At 53.0% G+C, this 23275-nt stretch overlaps 2 long non-coding RNA genes across 3 annotated transcripts in view; both read left to right on the plus strand.

Moving 5' to 3' along the window:
• LOC138845317 (uncharacterized) overlaps window positions 1–8491 on the plus strand; it is a 31233-nt gene extending 22742 nt beyond the window's left edge. The window contains exons 2-3 of the long non-coding RNA XR_011382310.1: window positions 5959–6035; window positions 8359–8491. This is a non-coding gene — a long non-coding RNA (uncharacterized lncRNA). The remainder of the gene's footprint in view (window positions 1–5958; window positions 6036–8358) is intronic.
• Window positions 8492–11461: 2970 nt separating this feature from the next.
• On the plus strand, window positions 11462–23062 carry LOC103351409 (uncharacterized). 2 transcript variants are annotated; one of them, XR_011382311.1, is made up of 6 exons: window positions 11462–12371; window positions 17344–17434; window positions 17672–17731; window positions 20723–20932; window positions 21648–21755; window positions 22533–23062. It is a non-coding gene; the product is annotated as an uncharacterized lncRNA (long non-coding RNA). The 2 variants fall into 2 exon arrangements; XR_007911099.2 differs by lacking the exon at window positions 17672–17731 and having other exon boundaries at window positions 11464–12371.
• Window positions 23063–23275: the final 213 nt, after the last annotated feature.

The raw sequence follows: 23275 nt of genomic DNA on the forward strand, positions 1-23275 counted from the left end.
AAATAGAGAAGTGATTTTTCAATAAAGAAATAACTCGTGGAGGTGCTGTTATCCTTTCGATCCGATCCGTCATCCGAGGACAGTTTCTCGAACTCAAGGCTCTGTCATTACCCTCTGAACATTAAAAGGGTCCGAGGGCTCAGGTGTGCTTCCCGATCTTCAGCTGAGCCTGAGAAATCTCTACCTAGAAATCCGTTCTTCATGTTGTCAGTAAAATCCAGGAAGAAGAATTTTCTACCCTTCCAAGGGAAGTGAGGACACAGCATCATCACCACTACAGACCATGGCGTTAATGAGTCAGACAGACAGCGCCACTGAACACACAGACAAATGCCGAGCTATTGCCAGAATAAAATGAAAAAGCACCTGCCAGCCGCAGGGTTGGTGTGATGAGTGGGTCAGCCGGGGAGGGCGGCAGCGCCGGGCTTGCACAGCCAGGGAAGTGGCTCTGCCTCCTACCTGGCAGAAGGAGGATTCTTAGAGTGGTCGGAGTTTGCCTTCTGTGGGAGGGAGAGAGATCGAGCCGCCGGGCAGGGAGAGGATCTTCGGCAGAGCAAGAAGCCGCAGAGAGAAGAGAGTGTGGGGCTGAGGCCGGGAGGCTAAGAGGGAGAGTGGAAGGAGACAGACCGGGGAGAGAGATCGAGCCGCCGGGCAGGGAGAGGATCTTCGGCAGAGCAAGAAGCCGCAGAGAGAAGAGAGTGTGGGGCTGAGGCCGGGAGGCTAAGAGGGAGAGTGGAAGGAGACAGACCGGGGAGAGAGATGAAGTGCAGGAAGAGGAAGTCACCTGGAATGCTCTCTGGGATGAGAATGGGGTGCACAGAGGATGCTGGGAGCCCCTGGGGCACATGGATGATGTCAGGACACCCACTGATGTCCCCACTGCCCTGCTCCCTCAGCCCCCATCCCTGAGTTCTGCTACTCCCAGCCACCTCCCTGCAGAGAAGGGCAAATTCATTGCTCGGCAGGTCAGAGGGCAAAGGTTCCTGAAATGACCTTGAAGGTCCAAGAAGCAATATGCATGGCTCTGAGCAGGATGGGAGCTCAGGTAAACAAGTATTTATCATGTTTTTAAGACCTCACAGGAGCATCCTTTGTCCCACATGACTCCTCGGCTGAGAGATAAGCCTGGGATCTATATCAATCTCTCTTTTTTTTTCTGTTTCACACACACACACACACACACTCTCTCCCCCTCTCCCTCCTCCACTTCCTCTCTAAAACCCCAGGTTCTCCTAAATACAACCTCGGTATCCCCCCAATAGTAGCAAGCAACCCCAACAAGTGCCTATGAAGAAAGCCTTTAAGACTCATGAATATTTAGCTCGTCCTCATGTAAAATATATGACTTTGTGTAAGGATCAGGCGAACGAGGTGCATGATTTTTTTCTGATTTATGGGCCTGGAGACGGATTATTCATAGCAGAGCAGCTGTGTGGAAAGATTCATCCGCGGCAAAATGTGATTGTACATCAGGCAGTGTGTGGGAACGGAGCTATGACTAATGGCTGCTTTACATATAAATGAGAAGGTTTGTGCTAGGAACTGTAAAAAAATACAATCACTCAGCTGACGGGCAGGCTCCTTATCGTGGGTGCAGGAGAGGGACCACAGGAAAGGTAGGCAAACGAATGCCTCCCTGCACCCAGCCGGTGTGGGTGAGAGCCAGGGAGCAGGGAGAGGGGCTGGGGAAGTTCGCAGAAGCCCCGGCTCTCCTGATGGGGCTGCAGCAGTCTCCGGAGGCGGTCACTGCCTCCTCCCAGCCCCACGGTGACCTCGGAGAGCCTGTCGAGGCGGAGAGGCAGCCCGACAGAAGTGGCCGCCTGGACAACACATCCGACCTGGCTAGAGCCTGGCGCAGCGCTGCTGCCCACTTGGGTCCACTTCAGAAGTCAGCACGGCCTGCAGTGGGGAGGGAGATTGTGAGAACCCGAGACTCCGCGCCGTCTCCCTCGCTTTCCCCCGTTTGTCTCTCTCCTCTCAGAGCTGAGACAGGCTGTCTAGACACTGCAGATGTGGACAGATGTTGGGTCTGTAATTTATAACAACGGCCTCCAGAAGGCAATTCCAATTTGTTTCGGTAAGGCTTTGAGTTACAGGCAGAAAAAATATCCTGTAAATACCGTTGACTTACATGGTAACTACACCAAGGGTTTACTTAGTGAGCAATCACTAACCACAGCATAATTACATATCCCTGCAGATTACCAGAGAATTTAGTGGCCCTGAGCTGGCAGTGACCACCAAATCAAGTGTCTGGCTGTGGGAGGGCCTGGAGAGCAAGGGAGTCGACCCATACTTAACAGGAATTTATGCCTATTTCTTCAAATCATCAATTAGTCTCCATCTTGAGGGGCCTTCCCATCTTGTCTGCATGCTAGCCAGCCCCTCGCCGTGACACCAGACTCCAAGCTGGGAGGGTGCTTGTCATTGCTCCCCGCGGATACAGCTCAAATGGTGCAGCTAGTTGCAGGTACTCACAACACCCTCAGACGAGCCCGGCGGCGGGCAAGCTGTCTTTTTCTCTGATCATAATGGGTCACACAGCGGCAGGGCTGGGCAGCACCCGGCCATCCTCGCTCTACACCACTGTCCAGGCCAGCGGCGAGGCTGACCAGCCCACCCCAGAGCAAGCTCACCCTCGCCAGCACTGTAGTCTGCTGTGGTCGTTATCATTGGGAATGGAAAGGTGAGTTTTCAAGAAGCTCAGGTTGCCTTTTATTATCAAGGGGAGTAGGGCGCTACGGTTAAGGCCAACAGACGGAGGAGTTAAGGGAGCTGACCACAGTCACTGTCTGCTGGTATCAGAAGCCACGTTCGTCCTTGGGGTCTGCCATCCCTGAGAACTCTGACCAGCTGGTCCCTGTGGGATTAGGGGATCCGGGCTGGCTGGCAGCTGGGGAGCGCAGGCTTCCCTGGATATAGGGTTGCAGCTGAAATAGCCATCAAGGTATCATTTATGTCAGTCTGGGGGCAGCGGGGAGGGGAGTGGGAATCAAGAGGGCAGGGAAATGTGGAAATCAGATAAACACACTGATGGGGTGGGTTACAGCTTTTAATTCATCACCCGGATCTCTTGTAGCTTACGTGGTCCGTGGAGTCTTCCCTCTGCTACCCCCTTGCCTGTCCAAAGGCAATCAAATGAAACTTGATGGTAATGCATCTCTGTGCAGAGGTCACACAGACTCAGAGAAGAAACGCCGCACGCCAGCTTAAGGACGACTTTGACTGGAGAACCCGGATTCTTTGCAACAGTTGTTAGTGTCTTCCTTCCTCGGACCCCTGCCCCCCGACCCTGCTTTCTGAAAGCCTGTAGGCATCCAACGTGAATGGACTCTCGCTTCTCCTGAGGAAGCAGGTCTGGTTTAGAGTGTCAGCCCTGGGCACAGCCACAGACCTGGTCACAGGCTGGGAGGGCAGGAAACCAGGCTTCCCGGATGAGCGTGGGCCAGTGGGTCTGGTGTCCGGGTTAGCCCAAGAGAAAAGGTGTTTAGGAAACAATCTGTGTCTTGGAAATTTAAGGTTTTGGATGTCTGATGTCTAAAGAGACTCCTGAGACTTATTTTATGGAGATTTTTAAAAATCTGAGTGAATCCTGCCTGCCAGGAAAGTGTGAGATTGTTATGGATGGCAGTAGCCAGGGCCCTCTGCCCCCAGGAGATCCTTCCAAGTGCATCAGGCCTCGCACGGCTCCCTGGCAGGAGAGGAGCAGGGTTCTTGTACGCGCAGCTCTCCAAGGGCTGTGAGAAGGAGGGCCGCCCTCTGGTCGGGGAGGACAAATGAGCTATAATAATGTTAATAGCTGACATGAATTGAGAGGTTAGTGTGCCAGGCACATTTTATTTCTTGGATGATCCATCTATGCATTTGTGCTTTGATAAAGAAGACATTACCCACTGCCAGGGAGCAGAAGTTTCCTCAGAACCAGAGGAAGCTCGTGGCACGTAGTCCTACTCCCTAGCCTGCGAGCATCAGCTGGAAGGTCACAGGCGTTTTCTTTGAAGCAAGCGGGAAAGGCAGTGGCTGGAACAAACACCCCTGATGGCCAGTGGGGAGGGCTTCAGGGTACATACACAGAGATCCTGTTGAACTTGGTGGGATTGACTACTGCAGGGGCCTGCATACGTGAACACATGTCTACGTACAATATGCTCCCACACATACATGTCGTCTAGTGAGTCAACATCTTTGAATTCAAGGAAAAGGAGCTCATAGCTGAGACACAAAGGAACATTTCTTTTTTTGTTTGTTTTGTTTTAAGATGTACTTATTTATTTGAAAGTCGGAGTTACACAGAGAGAGAAGGAGAGGCAGAGAGAGAGAGAGAGAGAGAGAGAGAGATCTTCTATCTGCTGGTTCACTCCCCGATTGGCCACAACAGCTGGAGCTGCGCTAATCTGGAGCCAGGAACCTCTTCCAGGTCTCCCATGTGGGTGCAGGAGCCCAAGGATTTGGGCCATTTTCTACTGCTTTCCCAGGCCATAGCAGAGAGCTGGATTGGAAGTGGAGCAGCCGGGTCTTGAACCGGCACCCATATGGAATGCCAGCACTGCAGGCAGCGGCTCCACCCACTAGGCCACAGCACTGGCCCTCAAAGAAACATTTAAGCCTCCATGGATTCTATGCACGCAAGAGTGAGATGTCTGCCATTTCCCAGACAAGCTTCTCTCCCAGACTTCTGGGGGCGCCAACCTAAGCCTGGAGTGTGGGGGAAACTGGGCAAGAATTCACCATGCGGTCACCTCCCAGAGTCTTCTGCAGACCTAGTCTTCCTGCCCTGGCCAGGCCTGGTGCCTGAGGTTGCAAGTGTACCTGTGGGAAGGCCATGGGTCCACGGATGTGGATGTGGACGCAAGGAAGCATGGAAGCAGAGCATGGCATCAGGTTATTTTTGGGTTTTGGTATTTTTTCTTCTTTTTTTTTTTAAATGTTTATTTATTTATTTGAAAATCAGAGTTACAGAGAGAGGGATAGACAGAGAGAGAGGTCTTCCATTTGCTGGTTTACTCCCCTAGGGGCTACAGGGACCAGGGCTGGGCCAGGCTAAAACCAGAAGCCTGGAGTTTCTACAGAGTCTCTCATGTGCGTGCGCTTGAGCCATCTCCCGTGGCTTTCCCAGGTGCATTAGCAGGGAGCTGGATTGGAAGCAGAGCAGCTGGGACTCCATCTGGCAGTGTCACAGGAGGTGGCTTTTACCCACTATACTACAACACCAGCCCTATCAAGTCATTTTTCTAATACTGATCCTGACAGTCCAAAATTAACTGTTTGTAATAAAGAGTAGGAAAACCAAGGGCTTTGGAGCCAGAAAAAACTAGTTTTGAGTCCTATCTTTTCTACTTATTTGCTTCTCATTCTTTCACGCAATAACTATCTAGTGAACATCCAGTGTGTGCCAGACATGTGAACTTGTTTGGGGTGCTTTGGGTAGGAGTCTCCCCAGAACTCACAACAGACATTTAAACACTTGTATCTTTTTTTTTTTTTTAAGATTTGTTTATTTATTTGAAAGTCAGAGTTGAAAGTCAGAGAAGGAGAGAGAAAGAAAGAGAAAGAGAGAGAGAACTTCCATCTGTTGTTTCACTCCCCAGATGGCCGCAGCCATGAAACCAGCAGCCAGGAGCTTCTTCTGAGTCTCCCATGTGGGTGCAGGGCCCAAGCACTTGGACCATCTTCTGCTGCTTCCCCCGGCCATAGCAGAAGGAGTAGCTGGGACTCAAGCCCACCACCACAATGCAGGTCCCCAACTCTCAAGTCTTAACATTAATGGATGCTGGATCCAGTGTGGAGATTTGATCTAACTGGCAACTCGGAGGTGGGGCCTGTGGGAGGTCGTTTGGTTCCTGGGACATGCCCTCAGCAGGTGATTCTCCTGAGAGAATTGATTATTTAGAGTTCAAGTTCGGCCTAGGCTCTCTGTATCTCTGCTCCCTGGTTCACCATGTGATCATGCCTCCACAGATGCCAGACTCTGGGGCTGCCTGATCCTGAACTGTTGCTGAAATAACCCTCATCTTTCCCAAAGGAGCTCCTCCCAGGTGTGTTGATTAAAGTGGATGAATAGCAGATTAAGGCATTGGGACAAGCTGTCTAGACTCACTTAGCTTCCGTCTCCTCATCTCTATGCCTTGGTGCCACAGCTATGTCGAGGATCACATAACGTGAGGTGCCTGGCACATGGTGGGTACTCAATAAATGTTCTTTGTTACTATCACCAACAAAATAATTCCAGTTGTGAGTCTCTCATTGGCTGTCTTTTCATCCCGGGGCTGGCTGGGAGAATCCTGCATGGCCCCAGAGGATCACCATTTCTGTAGGTGACTCTGGCAGTGGGTAAGGGTGTGGCTCTTCTCTGGGGTGGAGCAGCACAGGACAGGTACAGCACTACGATTGTCTTTTTGGCTCGTCCTCCCTCCCTGCATGGGTCATGGGCTTCTCAGGAGTGGGGACTGTCTTCACTTGTTTAGCATTGTGGCCACAGTGCCTTTGACAGTGGCCAGCACACAAAAGGTGTTCATCAGATATTTGCTGGATGAATGAAGGGTAGAAGGAACAGGCTTCTAGGGCGGCAGTGGTTGTGAGTTCCCATACTCCTTCATTCAACACAAATGTCCATGCAGCATCTGTAACATCCACCTGGAACGGATCTAGCAGTAACATAGACACGGTCCCTGCCCTTATAGAGCTCGGAGTCCACAGGAAGAATAGAGGCTACAACCACATAGGCACCAAAGAGAGGAGTGAATGATGTGACGAAAGCACACGGGAGGGACTTAGCCCAGAGTGAGCAGCCACAGAAGGCTTTGCCAGGATGCAACATCCCAGCTGACATCTGAAGTGAGAACAGGAGTTCAGACCACACTGGGACTGTGACAGTGAGGGTACTGCAGCTGCTCTACTGCCAAGCGGGTGTCTTCCGAGGAGGGGACACAGCATAGGCACAGTCTCTGTGGTTGGTTACAACAGAGCTCACTCAGACAAGAGACCAATATGCTGTGGTTTGCAACTGAGAGCACAGGGCAAGGAAGCGGGGGAGGAAAGTTCTGGACGCTATCCTGAGAGCAAGGGGCCAGGACTGCAGGGCTTCAGGCTGAGAGATGGTGGTGGTGACATGGCTGAGTCAAGGGGGCGAGTCGCACACAGGGAGACCCGGCAGGAGGAGGGCGACAGAAGGCAGTGACCTTGGACTGGGGCCGCGGGAACGCTGACAGTGACAGAGAGAAAAGAGCAGATAGGAGGCATAGTTTAAGGTGCAGTTGAAAGGGCTCGCTGATGGGTGGGTCCTGTGAGTGCAGGCAAGGGTGAGGAAGGAGCCAAGGGTAACTCCTCCTCGCTGTGTAAAACTTGCTCCTGACACCTGTCTGCTCCTTTGTTTGCTTGTTTTTCCTTAAATTTATTTGTTTGAAAGTCAGAATTACAGAGAGAGAGGAAGAGACAGAGACAGATCTTCCATCCACCATTTCACTCCCCAAATGGCCGCAACGGCCGGGGGCTAGACTGGGCCGAAGCAGGGAGCCAAGAACTTCTTCTGGGTCTCTTACATGGGTTTAGAAGCCCCAGCACCTGGGCCATCTTCTGCTGCTTTCCCAGGCCATTAGCAGGGAGCTGGATGGGAAGTGGAGCAGCCAGGACTCGAACCAGCGCCCACACAGGATGCTGGCACTGCAGGCAGCAGCTTGATCTGCTACATCACAGTGCCAGCCCCACCTTGTTCACGTTCATAAAAGGTTTCATTTCTTGTTCACTGGAGAGTTCAGCTCTGACGGTTCCACTTGCAGAGGATGGAAGAGACTGCCAGCATCTGGCAGGCACCCAGAAGGTCATCTCCTAGCCAATCCCTCGCCACTTAGGCGCCCGCATTCATCCTCTCAAACTCACCCGGACACGAGTGCACATCCCAGGCTCCCGGGCTCCTCCAACTCACACAGACTTCCAAACGCTCCCTGCAGACCACTTCATCCTACCCTTATTTATCCTCGCCTCCCCCAAGCCCTCCTCGGCCCTCCCTCCGCCTCCACTTCCCCCTATTAAGAAACAACCACCCCACGGAAGCCCCTGCCGCCGGCGGCTGCTCCCTGAGCCCCGCCCGCCCGCCCTCCTCCTGCTCCTCTCCCTGACAGATGCCTCAGAGCCCGGGGCCGCAGTTAAGGTGACGAGATGCAGCAATCCTTTATGAACATTTCATTCCTGCTCGCTACACGACGTAAATTAGATGGTGTGTTACATTCGGGCAATAAGAGAGATATGTCACCACGACGCTGGCCCATTGGATGGAGAGGGTAATCCTGCCGTGAATTTCATTACTGCTTTTATATAGACAGAATTAGCTCGGTGACAGCGAGCCTGATTGTCTTTCACTAGGGGTTTGGCGAAGAGCTGAAAGGATTTCACCCTGATGCGCACACTACTGAGTGACCCCGCTCACCAGCGGCTCCGCTGATTGCTTTGCACCTTGCAGACGCCGCAATTGGCTCAGCCTCTCCGCCCGCCTCGCCTCCCTCCCTGGTCCTCGGCCCTCCCCGCCTGGAAGCAGGAAGAAAGGAGACTTCACGGAGGAGTCACAAGGTCACGAAGGGCGGCAGGCACGTGGGGCGGGGCAAGTGGCAGAGCTACAACTGAAAACAAAGGCATCCCCTGTTGACCAGGGTCACGTGGATGGGGGCTGTGGCCAGGCACTCTCTCCCCCAGGAGAGGCTAGGGGGACCACATCTCTGTGGGGAAGGCAGGGGGATCCTCCTGGGTGTCCCCGGCAGAGAGCACAGAGCTGTGGCCAGGGTCCTGTCCCTCTGCCTCTCCCATCTCTGGTTCCTTCCTTCCTGGTGGTTCAGGCTCTCCCTCTCACCGCCTAGCGAGACAGAGTTGAGAGAAGCAAGAAGTTTTGTCACTCCCAGTGTGTGGACCCAGCAATTCCAACCTGCAGGAGAGGGAGAGTGGAGCCCCCTCGCTCCGTCTCCCCTACACCTGACGGTGTCGCGCCCCACCCAGGCCACGGGAAACACATGTAAAGCACACTCCTCCCTGGCTTCACAAATGCTGGACAGCAGACTGCAGACAAGCCCAGGCCAAGGGCTCCCTTCCCTTGCTCCGTCTCTGTACAGGCGGCTGGGCCTGAGAGAGCCGGCCCCTCCCTGTCCCTCAGCCTCAGTCACTGACTCCCTCGCCTCTGCTGACCCCTCCACAAATGTCTTATTCCGGGTCTTGCCGAGGTGACACGTTCCCCTGGGGCTGGCCTGCTGTTGCTGGACCCTGGATGACTGCTCTGGCCCTTTCCAGAAGCTGCCAGGAGCCCCTGCCCCCCGCCCCAGCTTCCATTCCTTGGAGGTTCAGGGGCCAGGCATGGAGCAGACAGCGTAATCTCCACAAAGCCCTTGTCTTTTGGTCAATCCGACACATCTGTCACGAAAGCTTCTCTCGCCGCCCAGGGCTGTGGCCTCCGGGCTGGGAAGGATTAAGGTCACAGTCCTGCCTTCCCAGAGTGGGAGGGGGCTCCCTGGACCTTGGCAGAGCTGAGCAGGTCCAGGCACAGGGTCTGGCACCCTGACTCGCCTGCCTGGGGACACAGCACTGAGCTCCCTCCCCTGTTCCAACTCAGCTCGGACTTCCGCATCCGTGGCGGCTGGCTTGTGCTGTTACACTGGGGGCGTTCGCCACCAAAAGCCCCTTTCCATGCTGCTGCTACCCTCTGAGCCTGCCAGAAGGACAGCTGTGCTCCCAGGCACGTGTTCACACCTCTCCAAGCTTCAGGTTCCTCAGCTCCAAAAACTGCAACCCGTGGGAGCAGACAACGTGGTGGTGCGGTGCCTCCACTGCCCCCTAGTACCGAGGGACCCCTTCCCCCGCTGCCGCCCTTACCTGGTCACTGGATTCGCTGCCTCGCCTAGGGCCACGTCCTCTCCAGGGCAGCCTTCAGCCCACGCCTGGTCAGCACGGGCTGTCCCCGACTTGGGACGACTTTGAAAGGCTAGCCTGGCTCCAGAGCCCGCCTCATGGGTGGCTGAGGCCTTTCGCTAAGACTGCATTGCAGCCCAACGTCTCCCTTTGCCCAGTCCTCCTTCTCCCAGTTCCTTCCCAGAGTGGAGTTCCCGCATACTGAGCCCTGGCTGCAGACACTCCCTGCCCTGCTCAGCAGCGGGGCTACCCCAAGGATGCTAGGGTTTTGTGAAGTGCAGTGCCACGAAAAGCAGAGCTTTGCTGTCACCTGCTTCGTCATCATCACAGCAGGGCCCACCCAGCCAGTGCCATGGACTTACCACCCCTTGGCCAGGAAATCCAACAAATGAGTGCCGGCCTTCTTTTGCATTCTGCTTTTGTCTTCTCATTAGAATGATCCTCCCAAATTGGCCAGACTTGTCCCTCGGGAGGCCTTGCCATGGTCCCATGGATCTAGGGGTTCGAGCTGCTGCCGTCTGTCACCCACATCTGATTCTCTGCTGCAGGAATCAGTGAGCACATTGGATTCTCTTTTCCACACTCTCCTGATGCCTTCCCCATTGTCTCCCTACTCTTAAAGTGCCTACTTTCCCCTCATAAACCAAAGCACCCAGCCCCACAGGGAAACACAAACAGAAAAGTCTCAAGCGTGGTCTCAGAACGGGGTCCCCTCCCTTTGAGTCAAGACGTCCTTCTTCCTAAGCCTAGTTTATCAGCCCCCAAATAAACAGAAGCTAAAATCTCTCCCTCCTAGTGGACACGGAGGAACACAGGCGATAACCCCAGACGGCCACACTTCCTATTTGTTTGCTTGTTTATAGATGAAGCAGAGAGAGAGAGAGAGAGAGAGAGAGAGAGAGAGACAGCAAGAGAGCAGGTGGGAGCACCTGTTCCCTAAATGTCCACAATGGCAGAAGCTGGGCCAGGGCTGAAGCTGGGAACTCAGTCCAGGTCTCCATGGTGCTGGCTGGAACCCAAGTACTTGAGCCGTCACCTGCTGCTCCCAGGAGTGCATTAGCAGGAAGATGAGATGGTGAGTGGAGCCAGGCACTCTGATGTGGGATGCAGGCTTCCTAACTCGTGGCTTAACCACTAAGCCACATACCTGCTCCTGTCACCCTTCTAAACATGTCACACTATCTCACAGCCTTAGCATCATTTTGAAATGGGGTGGCAGGTGGAGGCATTGCCAGGTGACTCAGATCTCCAATCCAGTCCTTACTCCTGGGCCCTGACCCAGAACTGTGCTCCTCAGGAGAGCAGTGCCCTGAATTTCCTCCTCTGAGCTGTACCTTCAGGGCTGCACACACTGAGCCAGGAGCTAGGGATATGGGGGGTGGAGTTTCTCACTCTCCCCTCTGCTCTCACTTGATGTCAAGCGCTCACTTCCTGACATTAATTGGTTGCCCTGGAAACAAGTCCCTTAAAATATGTGATGAGGTAGGGTGGGGGGAGACACGGGAGAGCCAGCTCTGCCACCAAAGCCCCCCAGAAGCCTCATCTTCTGCCCAGAAGCCTCATCTTCTGCTGGCACGCGCCTAGCATGTATGAGAAATGTTTGCCCGCCCAGGGAAACACCCAGGCATTGGCTCCCAGTTTCTTAGCTTACAGGGCTTTTGGGCAGGCCTGCACAGAAGTCACCGTAATTCACCATGCCTACCATTTCCTGCCTCATTTGGGAGTCTTTCTTGTTCTTGACAGGGGTGATCTTGCTGCACGCTCAGAGGTAGTCCAAGGCAAGTCAACCACCGAGCCTGGAACAAGAGGAAATCAGAAGTGATACGGGCCTCTCTTCTGCAGTGCCAGATCCAAGTCAGCTTCTCCCAGAAGCTGTCCTTGTGACCAATCTCCTCCCCCCATCTCCATCGTACTTACACACTGCTTACCACTTACTCATTCTAGAGCTCACCCATTCTGGCCCTCATTCATTCAACAAGTACTTAGAAGGCCCTGCTACATTGTAGACCCTGAGCCAGGTCTTAGAAATACATCCAGGAGGTGACAGGGCCCTGTTCTTATACCGGGTCCTTTCCACTCAAATGTTCATCCTTTACTAAGCATCCCTGGGTTTTCTTTTTTCATTCTGATTCTCCAAACCCGGTGGGGCCTCTGGCTGGTGGCGAGGGGGAGTGCAAGCCGCCTGTGATCCCCTCTGCTAATGGGCTCCACAAGAACAGAGAACCTCGAGCCTGTCCCTGCACAGTCTTGCTTGGCACAGGGCCCTCGGTCTCCAAGGCCGCCCTGCAGGAGAGAACTCAGCATCAGACCCTCACAGACCCTGGACTCTCCTCTTTCCTTCCAAGGCCAAGGAGTAGGGAAACGGATGCGACTTGAGGACGAGCGACACAGACGGCCTTGCTGGATGTCCACTGGCGCTCGTGCACACGTGTGTGCATGGCAGTACTGCCATGCATCTGTGCCCACCGTCACACCCGTGCACACTGGTAGGCCGGGGCAGTACCTAGGACTTCTCCCCAGTTGGCCAGTGCAGGGGTGGGAGTGTGTGTGTGACTCCTCTTAGGAGTGCGAGTGAGCATGTGTTCAGGGAAAGGAGAATTTAGGGGAATGTCTCTGTGCGTGTTTTTTCCAAATGCTTGGCTTTTTTCAAAATGGCTTACAGCACTACTGTCATTTATGGGGTTTAAAATGTCAGAACAGGGCCCGCGGGGAGGCAGGGGAGATTAAACTGCAAACAGTGAAGGTTATAGATGACGTTTCTGATAAGCTGACAGGCGGACTCAAATGATGCTGCACTTTGGCAATCATTTAAACACACACACACACAGACACAGACACACACACACATCTCTCCATATTTTAATAGTACATTCTGAAGGCTAAAAACATAAAAGCCCATATCTAGAAAATCACAACTCTGCTTTTGGAACCCAACCAGCAGCTCTTTGTGGTATGTCTGTGTGTGTGTGTATGTGTGTGGAGGGGGTAGTCACTCAAGTGCGCCTACCTGTGCAAAGTAAATGCACATGCTTACTTGTTGTTTTTGTGTGTGTAGGTTAATTCCATCACACCCTCACTCGGTACCTACCCTACATGACTGACAAAATACGTCACATCCCACAGACTATCTGAGCATCATAACAATTTGTGTAAGGCAGATAGTTAAAATAAAAAAATACTGAGAGCAATTAAAAATAACTGTCCCCAGTTTATAGGGAGAAGGAAGCAGAGGTTTAAAGAGGTCTGGGGGCCTGCGCCGTAGTGCCGACATCTCATATGGGTGCTGGTTCAAGTCTCAGCTGCTCCACTTCTGATCCAGCTCTTTGTTATGGCCTGGGAAAGCAGTGGAAGGTGGCCCAGGTCCTTGGGCCCCTGCACCCATGTGGGAGACCCAGAAAAAGCTTCTGGCTCCTGGCTTCGGATCAGCACAGCTCTGGCCATTGTGGCCAATTAGGGAGTGAACCAGCGGATGGAAGACTTTCTCTCTGCCTCGTCTTCTTTGAGTAGCTCTGACTTTCAAATAAATAAATCTTAAAAAAAAAGAGTGTTAATTTAAAAATAAATAAATAAAAAGGTCTGGAGGGTTGCCTAAGGCTGCCAGTGGGGAAGTGACAAAGCTAAGGGTTTAGAACCCGGGTCTTTTTATACTTATCCAGAGCTATTTTCTAGAAGCTGTGGTTCTCAACACGGGCTGCACAAGCTGGGAGCTTTGGAAATCCATCGAATCCTAGGCCCTACTCCCAGAGATTGGGGGTGGCACTTGTAGGATGTCTGTACAGTCCTCCAGGAATTCTACCAGGACTGCCCCAGGGCTTGCCCATGCTAGGCAAGAACATGCATGGAGGTGTCCCCAGGGGTCTGTTTATGCACATGAATACAGAGATCTGCATCTGGGTTACTTCCCAGGAAGGCTCCCTTTCCAGGAGGTTCAGATCTTGTTTCTTCTGCCAGCCTCAACCCCTTCCAATTCCTCACCCTCCTCCCAGGCTCTGTAGACCTCCTGGGGTGCTTGCTCAGCTCAGGCTGGTGAACAAAGGCACAGTGTGGCCACCCCAAGGGCGGCCCTTTGTCATCCCATCAAGAGTGGGGGAGGAGGACCAACTCCACCTTGTCCCATGGTCAGCGGAAGGCCAGGGAGGGGAGGGCAGCTGCCTCAGTGACCTAGGGTGGTAGGAAAGAGGGAAGGAGATGAAAGATGAGGAAGGGGCGAGCTGGGCCCTTGGAAGGCTGCATTGATCTCGCCCTGTCACCTGGCCCTCTGCAAGACACAGCACAGGTATGGTAGTGGCCTACCTGAGCTGGAATCTGGCTTCTGCTTACCAATTGTGTAGTTTGGGCAAGTGCTTAACATCCCTACACCTCAGCTTCTTTATCTTTAAAAATGGTAGTGATAATAATAATAATACCTGTCCCATAGGGTCTCTGGGAAAATTCTGTGAGCGCAGGTAGAGTCCCTTACAGGGCACACACACTGCTTAGGGGTTAACTGTTGTTATTCTGCATTGCCTGATTTTTTAAACTAATTAATTAATTTTTTAAGGAATACAAATTTCATAAGTATAATTTTAGGAATATAATTATTCTTCCCACCATACCCACCTTCCCACCCACACTCTTACCCCCTTTTCCTCCTCCCTCTCCCCTTCCCAGTCCCATTCTCCATTAAGATTCATTTTCAATTTACTTTGTACACAGAAGACTAACTCTATATTAAGTAAAGATTTCTACAACTTGCACACACACAAACTGTTTGAGAACAAGTTTTACAGTTAACTCTCATAATCCAACTCATTGTGGATAGAGGCCCTGCATGGGGAGTTAGTGCACTGTGACTCCTATTGTTAATTTAACAATTAACATTCTTATGTATGAGGTCAGTGACCACCTGAGGCTCTTGACATGAGCTGTCCAGGCTTTTGAATCCACAAATTCTGTCAGTATTTAGACAAAGCCATAAGCAAATTGGAAATTCTCTCCTCCTGTCAGAGAAAATTACATCATCCTTCTTTGATGGCCCCTTCTTTCCGTTGGGGTCTCACTGCAGAGATCCTTCATGAAGAAGTTTTTTTTTTTTTTTTTTTTTTTTTTTTAACACAGTGTCTTGGCTTTCCATGCCTGAAATGCTCTCACCAGCTTTTCAGCCAGAACAGGAAGTCTTAAGGGCTGATTCTGAGGCCAGAGTATTACTTAAAGCAATTGTCATTATATGAGTCTGCTGTGTATTGCCTGATGTTTTGAATTCTCCTTGTTAACTTTTTTATGGAAGACAGGTCTTCCATATGATGGTTCACTTCCCAAATGCCAGAGTTGGGCCAGGCCAAAGCCAGGATCCATGGGAGTTTTCCACATGGGTGACAGGGACCCAAGTACTTGAGCGTCCCATGGACTGTGCATTAGCAGAAATTTGGATCAGAAGCAGAGTAGCCAGGACTTGAAGCAGTTACCCCAACATGGGATGTGGGCATCTGAAGAAACAACCTAATTATTGCCCCAAACACCCACTGCACTGTGAGCTCTTCCTTCTTAAAGTTTTCCTCCTTCTTTTCTCTCTAACACTCCTCTTTCCAGCTTCTCTTCCTATCTTTTTGACCATTCCTTCTCAGCCTGTGGCTAGTCCTGCTCTCTCCACCTCCCCTCCCCACACAAACACCTGTCCACTGAGTCTTTGATTCTCAGCCCCAACTCCAGGAACTCAGGCTTAGCTGGTCTGGGGTGGGGCCCAGACCCTGGCAGTTTTCACGTCCTTGGTTGATTCTCATGCACTGCCAATGCTGAGAGCCACTGCTGTAGCACTGATTCTCCCTAAGACTCTTGACTCTATTTTTGTCTTTACAAAGTCACTGACTTCTTTCCTGTGCCCTCACTCACCATCCGTCTGTTGGTCATTCTCCAGTCTTACACCCTGAGAAAGTTCTCTCTCGAAAGCCATATGTGTATTTCCAACTCCCTACCATATATCTAGCTTCCAAATGTGTGGAGATGAAGTCACTTTTGACATTCAGTTAACCTCCTGCTATCTTTATGGGGCTCCACCACCCCCCAGGGGACCTGTCCCAGTCTGAACTCACTGCTTTGCACTCTCCGCAACCCTATCCCACCCCTTCTGGTCTCCATGTCTGGCACCATTCAACCGTTCTCACAAGGCGAGGACCTGGTGGTTGTCCAGGAAGCCTCCCCTCCACCATGGGCAAGTCCTGCCAATTCTCTCCTAAGGGTCTCGAGTCTGTCACTCCTCCAGGTTTCTGCCAACCCTGCCATGACTCAGGTTCTCTTTGTCTCTCTCTCTCTTTTTTTTTTTTTTTTTTTTTTGACAGGCAGAGTGGACAGTGAGAGAGAGAGACAGAGAGAAAGGTCTTCCTTTTGCCGTTGGTTCACCCTCCAATGGCCGCCGCGGCCGGCGCGCTGCGGCCAGCGCACCGCGCTGATCCGATGGCAGGAGCCAGGAGCCAGGTGCTTTTCCTGGTCTCCCATGGGGTGCAGGGCCCAAGCACCTGGGCCATCCTCCACTGCACTCCCTGGCCACAGCAGAGGGCTGGCCTGGAAGAGGGGCAACCGGGACAGAATCTGGCGCCCCGACCGGGACTAGAACCCGGTGTGCCGGCGCCGCTAGGCGGAGGATTAGCCTAGTGAGCTGCGGCGCCGGCCTCTCTTTGTCTCTTGTCTCTTTGTTAGAGCCTTGTCACAGATCTCCCAGCCATCCTCCCATTCTCTCTGCATCATGCTCAGAGCTACTTTTCAGAAACGCAAATCACTCCACTGTGAAAGCTCTGCAGTGGTCCCCAGTCGCAGGATAAAAGTTTGAGGTCTTGCATGGCTGATTATTATCTGTTCATTCGGCTGGCCTCTCTCTTAAAGTGACCTCCTTACCCCACCCTCTGGACCTCATGGAGTTCTCCAAACATGCCAGACTGTTGGACCCCTCCAGGCTCCTGCACCCTGAATGTCCTTTCCCCCACCTCCCTCCCTTCTTGCCCACATTCCCAAAGCACCACCTCCTCTATGAAGTGCTACCTTAAGCATTATCTTTTTTTTTGTCACTGCACCTGTATCTTTTCCTTTCTTTTTTTTTTAAAGGTTTATTTATTTATTTGAAAGTCAGAGTTACAGAGAGAGAGGAAGAGACAGAGAAACAGATCTTCTATCCATTGTTCACCCCACAAATGGCCACAAGAGCCAGGGTTGGGCCAGACCAAAGCCAGGAGCCAGGAGCTTCTTCTGGGTCTCCCACGTGGGTGCAGGGGCCCGAGGACATGGGCCATCTTCTGTTGCTCTCCAAGGCACATCAGCAGGGAACAGGATGGGAAGTGGAGCAACTGGGACATGAGCTGGCATTTATGGGGGATGCGGCCTCAGCTTCACCCGCTAGGCCACAGCACTGGCCCCTCCTGAGTTATTTCTATTGTGTATCTCTCACTCTGTATTTTGCTTCCCTTCATGCATGCCTGTCTCCTCCACCAGGCAGCGCTCCCCTGGAAGGCCTCGACTGTGTCTTACTTGTATTTAAGGAGTGGAGGAAGGAGCCAGAGGAGACCAGGCCCTGAGTCCTGTCGTGAGTCTGCCCGCTGTTAGTTTCCCTTGGATACAACACCTGGTTAAGAATGCTTTGGCTCTGAATTTTATTTAATTTGTATTTTCATTTATTTATTTGAAAGACAGAGACATAGAGACACAGAGAGAGCTGTCATCAGCTGATTTACTCCCCAAATGCCAGGGACAACCAGGGCTGGGCTGAGCAGATGTTGGGGGCTGGATCCCAACTACTTAAGCCATCAACACTGCCTTCCAGGGCCTGCATTAACAAGAAGCCGAAGTCAGAATCCGATCTGAATACTCCAATTTGTGGGAGGTGGGTGTCTCAACCACTAAACACTTGCTCCCGTTCTCGGTTTTAAAGAGTAGCTTCCTTCTTCCCGGAGTCAAGGTACAGAAGCTAAACACGAGGGGAGAGATTCACATCTGCCACTTGCCAGACACTCTGCCCCCAAGTGCCTCAGAGCTGGTTCCTGGGCCCCTCCTGGACTGACCAGGATGGGAGGGCAGAGTCTTCTGTCCCTTCCTCCTCCACGGGAGGTCAGGCTGAAGCTCCTCTAAGGAGCCTTTGGAGAGAAACCAAGGAAAACGAAACGGGCAAGCAAACAGGAACACTTAGAAACACAGCAACTGGCAGGAAGAGGCTGCTTGATTCTAGTTTGTCACCCTTGCCTAGGGGAGCGCATCTGTCCCCACTCTCCCTAGAAAGGAGACAGGGCGGGAGTCCCAGTTCCAGCCCAAGCAGGTGGGCAGCCACAAAGGTGAGGTTCTTCCAGCCAGAGAAACTGAAGCAAGCCGCTTCCTCCACAGGAATGCAAGGTCGAGGTCACCAACCAACGAGAGCAAGGTCAGGGCTCCAGAGGATGAACCGCAGACAGCGGTGGGCCCCAGAAGCCCCAGAAGCCCCAGGGCAGTGTTTGCCACACTCTGGCTGCATCCACAGGGCCTGGCCCTTCCTTGCTAGGGTTCCCAGAGCCGTGGGCCTTGCAGTGGGTTAGCCTGGGGAGCCCTCACCGCCCCTATGCAGTAGGGGCCGCTGGTATTCCTGCTACAGAAAACTGCATCTCAAAGAAGCTGTGATTTTTCCAAGTCCACAAAGCTGCCAAGAGGCTAAGCCAGGATTCAAACCCAGTCTGACTCCCAAACCCCAGGTTCTTTACTCCAGGCTGTCCTGCTTTAACACAGGTAACAGGTGATGATTCAATATTTGCTGATAATAATAATTGTAGCTGACACTTATTGAACATTTAGCAATGTGTCAAGCACTTTACATACATTATTTTATTTACTGGGTAGGTACTATTGTGCCCATTTTTAATGATGAGAACACTGAGGCTTATAGAAGTTAAGAGCATTGTTCTTTGTCCTAAACCTAAAAGGTGGAAGAGCTGTGATATAAACCCAGGGAGACAGACGATCTCCCCAGCACACCACTACCCGCCAGGGCCCCCGTCGGGGAAGGAGGGGGGAGTCCCTTCCAGGAGCTCTGAGAAGGGGGCTGACATCTTGCTCAAGGTCTGTGGGCTTTCCTCTGGTGCCCTGGCAAAGGCAGCTCCAGCCTGGACTCTGCCAGGCTTGGAGCTGAGCTGGACTCAGAAATGACCCCAGACCCTGGGCCATCCCCCACCCCACCCTCCCGCCCCTCCAGAGCGCCCTCTCACCGGCTGTATCTACCCCCAGCAGTCTGGCACTTGCAGCCTGGCTGGGTTGGGTCCCCCAAATCCAGAAAACCAGAGCTCTAGTCCCTCCCCTAAGCAGAACATTTTCAAATCTCCTTGGCCGGATCCTCTGGTGCCTGAGTCTTTGGCTTTGACATTCCTGATGGGACTCTTCACCGACAGCCATCCTGCAGCCTAAGGAAAGAGGAGAGAGGAGACAGGAGCCCGAGCTCAGCATCCCCTCCCCGAAGCCGAGCAGCGCCCTCCCCACCCCCAAGAGTTCCTCACCTCCAGGCAAAGGCAGATGACAGCAGAGCTGGGGAGCAGAAGCTAACTGAGCCCTCGGGGCTCAGCAAATCCCCTGCTTTCTTTCATTCTCAGGGAATGCAAGTCCCAGAGGATGCGGGAGAGAGAGGCTGGGCGGGGAAGAGCCAGGTGTCCAGAGAGGCAGAGATGGAGATGGAGACGATCACCAGGAGGGGTGGCAGAGACAGAGGGGGAGGCAGCGAGGGAGGAACAGAGAGGAGACAGGAGGGTGGGAGAGAGTGGCGAAGGGGGGAGGGAGGAGAGACAGAAAGAGCCAGTTGCTTTATTCATGGCTGGTGATATTATAGACTGAGTGAAAATCACATTATCGTAATGGGAAAGTTAGAGTTGCTGAGATGATGCCCTGCAGCCTCGGCGCTGATTGGGGTGTGATTGCTATCTGTATTTATATGTAGAAAGCAAAGTTCACTGCCAGTTCAAGATGGTGGCGGCTGCTTTATGCAGCATAATTCTTCAGTAGGGAGACGCCCCGAGCAAGCCGAGCGAGCGCAGGAGCTGGGAATGGGGCCCGAAGCTGAGGACGCCTGAGTGAGTGCTGGAGCCGGCGCTGGAGCCTTGTGTCACCGCGCAGCTCAGCCGCCGAGGACAGAGCCAGGGAACCAGAGGGGAGCCGAGGAGGGCCTGGGACCTGAGCTCAGCCCCAGGCCAGGCCGGCCGGGGTTAGGGGCAGAGGGGCCGTGCCAGCTTGGGAACCAGGGGATCAGAAGCTGCCACCTGCCCCTCTTCTGGGTCTGCCCTGCAGGGAAAGAGGAGCTGGGATCCCAGAGGCAGGCCCCGTCTGGACCCCTCGCCAAGTCCTAACCCTTGACCAGGTGCTGCCATCCGTTCCACACAACCCGTAACTGCACCGCAGAATCCAGCGCGAAACCGACCCGTGAATGCCAGGAACGTCTCATTTTTCCCACGATGTCTGCTTGATTTTTTTTTTTTTTTGACATCTCCAACTTCTCGATTTTCTTCCTTCAATTTTTCATTTCTTTTCTGGAGATCCCTGCTAGTTGGTGCCCCACTTGTGGTTGACTGTGCTGTACCAACCAGTCCCCTAGCCCTGCCTCATCCTTGGAGCTCCCTACCCTGTTCAGGAGGGCAGAAGAGGGACGCCAGGGCAGCCTGAGCAATCCAATGTGAGGCGTGCCGTGGGAGAGGGGACAGGGCTGGCTGGGCCCGGCTGTGAGCACGCCCGAGAAGTGCCAGATGGAGCATAATTTGTGCATGTTAGGAAAACAACAAATAAGCTTTCAGTGTAAGTGTATCCTACGCCCTATTTGGGATATACTTATGCTTTTAAAGTTACTTGTTTTTCTTGCTTCTCTGAAACTCAGGTTGAACTGGGCATCTTGCGTTGTCGTCTGCTGAATCTGGCAACCCTGCCCTACCCTCACCTCGCTGTGGGCCTCAGCAGTCCTGTGGATCCGCTGAGGAAGGCAGTGCCCCTGAGTGCAAGAGCCAGATTCTCTGCTTGATATCCGAGCGGCTTTGGACCTGTTTTTAACCAACCTAGCGCCTCAATTTCCTCATCACAGCAACAGAAGGTAACACTTGAAATAGCTACCACACTGTGTGGCTGTAAATGCTTAGTGAGATACAGCACGTGAAATGCCTCGGCCACTGATTGGCACAAAATAAGCACTCACTAAATGGTGGCTTTGAAATAGCAACCCCTTACATTCCCTCTAAGTCACCCTTTGTGCCCTTCCCGTCCCTGTCCTAGGCTTCTTACAAGTCAGGGGAAGGCTTGTATCAGGATTCTTACTCTGGAAGCTGCTGCCTAAGTTGGCTTTGGGGTCGGGGGGAATCCCAAGGACAGATCTGGTCTTAGTAAGAGTCCTTTCGGGGGAAGCCTGACCCTGCAAGTCTACTGAAAGTTCCGGAAAGCTGATTGCAAGGGTGAAGCAGGCCCTAAGAGCAAGCCCTAACTCCAGCCCCCAACCGAGTCCCATGCACTCCCAGCGATACCACGTAGGCTTCCAGACAGAATAGAACGGGTGCCCCCGTGGTGTTCCCAAGCTTCCCCTTCTCCCTGGAAGATGAGGAAGGGTGGCCAGCGTGGTAAGATGCTGGTCGGGAAGGCATCTCCGGTTGTCCAGGAGGCCACACAATGGACTGTGTGAGCAACCAAGTCTGCTCCCCAAGCAGCCCAGCAAGGTGTCAGGCCAAACCCCTCCCCTGCTCTGCAGAGACCCGGGTCCAGGACACAGCCTTTGGAAGTGCTCAGTGCCTCAGGGTCTCCGGTGACTCTCCCTCTAGTTCCACAACTCTGCCTCGGTGCAGATCCAGCTTGGTGAAGGGAAGAAGCAGCGTGCACGGCAAGGGTTCTGGACTCACCACCTGTTTGATCTCGGACTCTCACAGAAGGTAGGAGCCACTTCCTCTCTACCACAGGTACCCCTGCCTCTGCAAAAGAACAAAAACAAAAACAAGAAAAGGTAGCTCCCAGTCTCAGAGAAGCGGATGGCTGGACCACAGCCGTTGTCCCTGACAGAGGCTAAATATTCATGAGTCCATGCACGGGCAAATCTCCAACTCAAGGGCCAGTCTCTCAGTGTCAAGACTTCAGTGCTAGGCAGAATAAGTAAATGTGAAGCTCAGTTTCATGTTTGTTTCAAACACTTTGTCCATCAAACCACACACCCGGCTGGGCACAGTTCTTCCCTGGGGAACTCCCTCACCCTTTGTTCTTTCTGGTGACCCACCCATCCATAGCACAGGGTCACCAAGCATCAACACAGGGCAGAGCTACCACACGTGCAGAGACACTGGCCTGTGAAGGTTCGAGAAGCCATCTGAGTAGACGCCCGCACCTGACCCCAGAGGAGCAGAGAGTGTGTAAGGAAGGGGTGAGGATGCTCACAGAGGAGCTGGGTGCCCAGACTTCCTGTCTTCCTCTTGCCAGCCTCCCTCTTGCCGCCTTGGTTCACCTACTGGCACCCAAGTCTGCTGCTCCCACCATCTCACTCCCTCTCCTGCTCCAGTAGGGGGTGCTTTAGATAGCGCCCACAGGATGTGAGTGGAAATGGGGGGCGCTGCACATTGGACCCATTCTGTGGAGCCATCACACATGCATCTGGGGTCTCAGGACAATCCCGGGTCAGGGCTCCCGGGGAGAAGAATTGATTCTTTTCTCCTCTTTAGGGTCCAGTGATCACCCGAGAACTCCGGAGTGGGCCTTAATTCCTCTACGCAGCCACCAGCTAAAAATTCAGGACGTTCAACAAAATCTCCTGAAATCTCTGGGTCCTGGAAGAGACCGTTGAAGCTTCATCTCTACCATTTCCCTCTAGGCGAGGGTGACCTTCCTCATGCAGACAGAGCAGGGAGGGGACCCCACCCTGGTGTCAGGAGGTGAGCTCCCGTTGCAGCGGCTGAAGTACCTGTTGGTTAAGAGCTCCACCAGGATGTGTGAGGACCACTCCGAGGAGACCTCCCTGGGTTCCTCCCCAGGGGGCCAGGCCATAGGGCGGAAGCCCTAAGCATTCGGGCCACGATCCCAGAAGGACCTTAAGAGGGGATATAAAGTTCGGGGGTTTTCCCTGCTTCTTCCGGCCCATTCCACCTTTGGCCAGCGGTGCTAGAACTTAGGCAATCTCTTCTTGAGCTTAATCATTTCAGCAAAACAGAAGAAGATCAATCAGTTGCACTAAATGAATGAAAATAAATTAAGATCCGTGACTGGAATTGCGTTCCTATACCCTTCCTTTATGAGGTTATAAATAATGCTAATCAGCAGCGTCTTATCAAAGCTAGGATGGCGCACCTTAAGGAATGAGAGCACCAAACCGCACGGGGGTGGCCCAGGAGGCTGGAGAGGGCCCACTGAAAATGCTTTTGTCATCTTGGAGGTACCGGAGGGCTCTGACTTGTCTCAGAGACACCAG

This window comes from Oryctolagus cuniculus, chromosome 15 (genome assembly GCF_964237555.1).
Source record: "Oryctolagus cuniculus chromosome 15, mOryCun1.1, whole genome shotgun sequence".
Taxonomy (NCBI): domain Eukaryota; kingdom Metazoa; phylum Chordata; class Mammalia; order Lagomorpha; family Leporidae; genus Oryctolagus; species Oryctolagus cuniculus.